Genomic DNA, 6000 nt, shown 5'->3' with positions numbered 1-6000 from the left:
CTGTGAGCGGCCTGTGGGATCTGGGGTGGGGCACGAAGCGCCGAAAAGCTGGCTGTGTCCCACCCGCCCTGGGCTGGGAGGTCGCCAACTCCTCCGCCACCCCCCGGTCCCCGAGACCTCCGTTCCCCTGCCTAGGCGGGCGGCGGGGCCCTGCCGGGGCGGGCGGGCCGCTGGGCCGGCGGTAAGGCCCAAGCGCCTGCTAAGCTGCGCCTCAAGAGGCAGCCCGCGACCCCCCCAGTGTCTACGGCCAAACCACCCTAGACGGGCCCGATCTCGACTCGATCTCGGAAGCTAAGCAGGGTTGGGCCTGGTTAGTAGTTGGATGGGAGACGTCGCGGACGGGAGAGCTCCTGGGAACGCCAGGTGCTGTAGGCTTTTTGCCTCCCGCTACACACCTTCTCCTTTTGTCGACCGCGGCGGTCGTGGCGGTGGCGGCGGTGGCGGCGGCCGTCTCCGCCCCCGCCGGGTACCGCTGCAGGCCCCACCTCCTCAGGACCCTCCCACCACAGCAAGCGTCTGATGGGGCGCTCCCCGCCTGCCTGAGCGGCCAGGCGGCCAGAAGGCGTCCCTGGAAGGCAGCGGCACACCAGACGCTCCGTTGGTCCCCGACGCGAAACAGACATGGCCGCGGACCCGGGTGCCGTCCATGCGGCCCGTGAGCCCCTCGACCTGCACCTGGCGGCCCCCACTGGAGCCCAGCCCCGGCGCCGCCACCTGTCTGCCGGGGGGGTGTCTCTCCACAGCTCCATCCGGAAAAAGCCCCCCCTCCACCGTTTCGCCGCGGCCGGGTGCCGGAGAGGGATAGAGGGCCCAGGCCGCTTCCGCGGGTCTGCCGGCCACCTGGGGCGGGGTCCTGAGCTCGGACGGTGGTGTGGGGGCAAGGGTGGCGTTGCTGGGTCTAAGGGGCTTTGCCAACTCAATGGTGGCTCCCACTGGCTTCGGGCCAGCTGCTGTCGGGCAGGAGGGCCGGCCCGGTCTGCGGCCGGGCTGCGCCTAGCGCAGCGTGGGCGGGCAGGTGGGATGCCCAAGGGACCGCAGGCCCCGGGCCCTGAAGCCTCCGGGGCCACATCCCTGTGAGCGACCTGCGGGATCTGGGGTGGGAGGCCAAGCGCCGAAAAGTTTGCTGGGTCCCGCCCGCCCTGGGCTGGGTGGTCGCCAACACCTCCGCCACCACCCGGTCCCCGAGACCTCCGTTCCTCTGCCTAGGCGGGCGGCGGGGCCCTGCCGGGGCGGGCGGGCCGCTGGGCTGGCGGTAAGGCCCAAGGGCCTGCTAAGCTGCGCCTCAAGAGGCAGCCCGCGACCCACCAACACCTACTGCCAAACAAGCCTAGACGGGCCCGATCAAGTCCGGATCTCGGAAGCTAAGCAGCGTCAGGCCTGGTTAGAACTTGCATGGGAGACCTCCTGGATGGGAGAGCTCCTGGGAATACCGGGTGCTGTAGGCTTTTTGCCTCCCGCTCCGCTTTCTCCTTTGGTCGCCCGAGGCGGCTGCGGCGGCGGCCGTCTCCACCCCCCGCCGGGTACCAGGTACCGCTGCAGGCCCCACCTCCTCAGGCCCCTCCCACCACAGCAAGCGTCTGATGGGGCACTCCCCACCTGCCTGAGCGGGCAGGCGGCCAGAAGGCGTCCCTGGAAGGCAGCGGCACACCAGACGCTCCGGGGGCGGCCTGACGCCACCCAGACGTGGCCGCGGACCCGGGTGCCGTCCGTTCGGCCCGCGAGCCCCGCGAGCTGCACCTGGCCGCAGCCACTGGAGCCCAGCCCCGGCGCCGCCACCTGTCTTCCGGGGTGTCTCTCCACAGCTCCATCCGGAAAAAGCACCCCCTCCGCCGTTTCGCCGCGGCCGTGGGCGGGAGCGGGATCGAGGGCCCAGGCCGCTTCCCCGGGCCTGCCGGCCACCAGGGGCGGGGTCCTGAGCTCGGACGGTGGCGTCGGGGCAAAGGTGGCTTTGCTGTGTCTAAGGGGCCGTGCCAACTCAATGGTGGCTCCCAGTGGCTTCGGGCCAGCTGCTGTCGGACAGGAGGGCCGGGCCGGTCTGCCTCTGGGCTACGCCTACCACAGCGTGTGCGGGCAGGTGGGATGCCCGAGGGACCGCGGGCCCCGGGCCCTGAAGCCTCCGGGGCTACGTCCCTGTGAGCGGCCTGTGGGATCTGGGGCGGGGCACGAAGCGCCGAAAAGCTGGCTGTGTCCCACCCGCCCTGGGCTGGGAGGTCGCCAACTCCTCCGCCACCCCCCGGTCCCCGAGACCTCCGTTCCCCTGCCTAGGCGGGCGGCGGGGCCCTGCCGGGGCGGGCGGGCCGCTGGGCCGGCGGTAAGGCCCAAGCGCCTGCTAAGCTGCGCCTCAAGAGGCAGCCCGCGACCCCCCCCAGTGTCTACGGCCAAACCACCCTAGACGGGCCCGATCTCGACTCGATCTCGGAAGCTAAGCAGGGTTGGGCCTGGTTAGTAGTTGGATGGGAGACGTCGCGGACGGGAGAGCTCCTGGGAACGCCAGGTGCTGTAGGCTTTTTGCCTCCCGCTACACACCTTCTCCTTTTGTCGACCGCGGCGGTCGTGGCGGTGGCGGCGGTGGCGGCGGCCGTCTCCGCCCCCGCCGGGTACCGCTGCAGGCCCCACCTCCTCAGGACCCTCCCACCACAGCAAGCGTCTGATGGGGCGCTCCCCGCCTGCCTGAGCGGCCAGGCGGCCAGAAGGCGTCCCTGGAAGGCAGCGGCACACCAGACGCTCCGTTGGTCCCCGACGCGAAACAGACATGGCCGCGGACCCGGGTGCCGTCCATGCGGCCCGTGAGCCCCTCGACCTGCACCTGGCGGCCCCCACTGGAGCCCAGCCCCGGCGCCGCCACCTGTCTGCCGGGGGGGTGTCTCTCCACAGCTCCATCCGGAAAAAGCCCCCCCTCCACCGTTTCGCCGCGGCCGGGTGCCGGAGAGGGATAGAGGGCCCAGGCCGCTTCCGCGGGTCTGCCGGCCACCTGGGGCGGGGTCCTGAGCTCGGACGGTGGTGTGGGGGCAAGGGTGGCGTTGCTGGGTCTAAGGGGCTTTGCCAACTCAATGGTGGCTCCCACTGGCTTCGGGCCAGCTGCTGTCGGGCAGGAGGGCCGGCCCGGTCTGCGGCCGGGCTGCGCCTAGCGCAGCGTGGGCGGGCAGGTGGGATGCCCAAGGGACCGCAGGCCCCGGGCCCTGAAGCCTCCGGGGCCACATCCCTGTGAGCGACCTGCGGGATCTGGGGTGGGAGGCCAAGCGCCGAAAAGTTTGCTGGGTCCCGCCCGCCCTGGGCTGGGTGGTCGCCAACACCTCCGCCACCACCCGGTCCCCGAGACCTCCGTTCCTCTGCCTAGGCGGGCGGCGGGGCCCTGCCGGGGCGGGCGGGCCGCTGGGCTGGCGGTAAGGCCCAAGGGCCTGCTAAGCTGCGCCTCAAGAGGCAGCCCGCGACCCACCAACACCTACTGCCAAACAAGCCTAGACGGGCCCGATCAAGTCCGGATCTCGGAAGCTAAGCAGGGTCGGGCCTGGTTAGAACTTGGATGGGAGACCTCCTGGATGGGAGAGCTCCTGGGAATACCGGGTGCTGTAGGCTTTTTGCCTCCCGCTCCGCTTTCTCCTTTGGTCGCCCGCGGCGGCTGCGGCGGCGGCCGTCTCCGCCCCCGCCGGGTACCAGGTACCGCTGCAGGCCCCACCTCCTCAGGCCCCTCCCATCACAGCAAGCGTCTGATGGGGCACTCCCCACCTGCCTGAGCGGGCAGGCGGCCAGAAGGCGTCCCTGGAAGGCAGCGGCACACCAGACGCTCCGGGGGCGGCCTGACGCCACCCAGACATGGCCGCGGACCCGGGTGCCGTCCGTTCGGCCCGCGAGCCCCGCGAGCTGCACCTGGCCGCAGCCACTGGAGCCCAGCCCAGGCGCCGCCACCTGTCTTCCGGGGTGTCTCTCCACAGCTCCATCCGGGAAAAGCACCCCCTCCGCCGTTTCGCCGTGGCCGTGGGCGGGAGCGGGATCGACGGCCCAGGCCGCTTCCCCGGGCCTGCCGGCCACCAGGGGCGGGGTCCTGAGCTCGGACGGTGGCGTCGGGGCAAGGGTGGCGTTGCTGTGTCTAAGGGGCCGTGCCAACTCAATGGTGGCTCCCAGTGGCTTCGGCCAGCTGCTGTCGGACAGGAGGGCCGGGCCGGTCTGCCTCTGGGCTACGCCTACCACAGCGTGGGCGGGCAGGTGGGATGCCCGAGGGACCGCGGGCCCCGGGCCCTGAAGCCTCCGGGGCTACGTCCCTGTGAGCGGCCTGTGGGATCTGGGGCGGGGCACGAAGCGCCGAAAAGCTGGCTGTGTCCCACCCGCCCTGGGCTGGGAGGTCGCCAACTCCTCCGCCACCCCCCGGTCCCCGAGACCTCCGTTCCCCTGCCTAGGCGGGTGGCGGGGCCCTGCCGTGGTGGGCGGGCCGCTGGGCCGGCGGTAAGGCCCAAGTGCCTGCTAAGCTGCGCCTCAAGAGGCAGCCCGCGACCCCCCCAGTGTCTACGGCCAAACCACCCTAGACGGGCCCGATCTCGACTCGATCTCGGAAGCTAAGCAGGGTTGGGCCTGGTTAGTAGTTGGATGGGAGACGTCGCGGACGGGAGAGCTCCTGGGAACACCAGGTGCTGTAGGCTTTTTGCCTCCCGCTACACACCTTCTCCTTTTGTCGACCGCGGCGGTCGTGGCGGTGGCGGCGGTGGCGGCGGCCGTCTCCGCCCCCGCCGGGTACCGCTGCAGGCCCCACCTCCTCAGGACCCTCCCACCACAGCAAGCGTCTGATGGGGCGCTCCCCGCCTGCCTGAGCGGCCAGGCGGCCAGAAGGCGTCCCTGGAAGGCAGCGGCACACCAGACGCTCCGTTGGTCCCCGACGCGAAACAGACATGGCCGCGGACCCGGGTGCCGTCCATGCGGCCCGTGAGCCCCTCGACCTGCACCTGGCGGCCCCCACTGGAGCCCAGCCCCGGCGCCGCCACCTGTCTGCCGGGGGGTGTCTCTCCACAGCTCCATCCCGAAAAAGCCACCCCTCCACCGTTTCGCCGCGGCCGGGTGCCGGAGAGGGATAGAGGGCCCAGGCCGCTTCCGCGGGTCTGCCGGCCACCTGGGGCGGGGTCCTGAGCTCGGACGGTGGTGTGGGGGCAAGGGTGGCGTTGCTGGGTCTAAGGGGCTTTGCCAACTCAATGGTGGCTCCCACTGGCTTAGGGCCAGCTGCTGTCGGGCAGGAGGGCCGGCCCGGTCTGCGGCCGGGCTGCGCCTAGCGCAGCGTGGGCGGGCAGGTGGGATGCCCAAGGGACCGCAGGCCCCGGGCCCTGAAGCCTCCGGGGCCACATCCCTGTGAGCGACCTGCGGGATCTGGGGTGGGAGGCCAAGCGCCGAAAAGTTTGCTGGGTCCCGCCCGCCCTGGGCTGGGTGGTCGCCAACACCTCCGCCACCACCCGGTCCCCGAGACCTCCGTTCCTCTACCTAGGCGGGCGGCGGGGCCCTGCCGGGGCGGGCGGGCCGCTGGGCTGGCGGTAAGGCCCAAGGGCCTGCTAAGCTGCGCCTCAAGAGGCAGCCCGCGACCCAACAACACCTACTACCAAACCAGCCTAGACGGGCCCGATCAAGTCCGGATCTCCGAAGCTAAGCAGCGTCAGGCCTGGTTAGAACTTGCATGGGAGACCTCCTGGATGGGAGAGCTCCTGGGAATACCGGGTGCTGTAGGCTTTTTGCCTCCCGCTCCGCTTTCTCCTTTGGTCGCCCGAGGCGGCTGCGGCGGCGGCCGTCTCCACCCCCCGCCGGGTACCAGGTACCGCTGCAGGCCCCACCTCCTCAGGCCCCTCCCACCACAGCAAGCGTCTGATGGGGCACTCCCCACCTGCCTGAGCGGGCAGGCGGCCAGAAGGCGTCCCTGGAAGGCAGCGGCACACCAGACGCTCCGGGGGCGGCCTGACGCCACCCAGACGTGGCCGCGGACCCGGGTGCCGTCCGTTCGGCCCGCGAGCCCCGCGAGCTGCACCTGGC

At 71.8% G+C, this 6000-nt stretch overlaps 3 pseudogenes; all 3 read left to right on the top strand.

Annotated features, from left to right (window-relative positions):
- Positions 1 to 239: 239 nt before the first annotated feature.
- LOC125961168 (uncharacterized) lies at positions 240 to 375 on the top strand (annotated as a pseudogene).
- A 1995-nt stretch (positions 376 to 2370) lies between these two features.
- On the top strand, positions 2371 to 2506 carry LOC125961167 (uncharacterized; annotated as a pseudogene).
- Positions 2507 to 4498: 1992 nt separating this feature from the next.
- LOC125961173 (uncharacterized) lies at positions 4499 to 4634 on the top strand (annotated as a pseudogene).
- The last annotated feature ends 1366 nt before the right edge of the window (positions 4635 to 6000 follow it).

The sequence above is a fragment of the Orcinus orca genome, chromosome 14, assembly GCF_937001465.1.
Source record: "Orcinus orca chromosome 14, mOrcOrc1.1, whole genome shotgun sequence".
NCBI classification, from domain to species: domain Eukaryota; kingdom Metazoa; phylum Chordata; class Mammalia; order Artiodactyla; family Delphinidae; genus Orcinus; species Orcinus orca.
The sequence above is the reverse complement of the archived record's forward strand: the minus strand, read 5'-3'. Positions and strand labels throughout refer to the sequence as shown.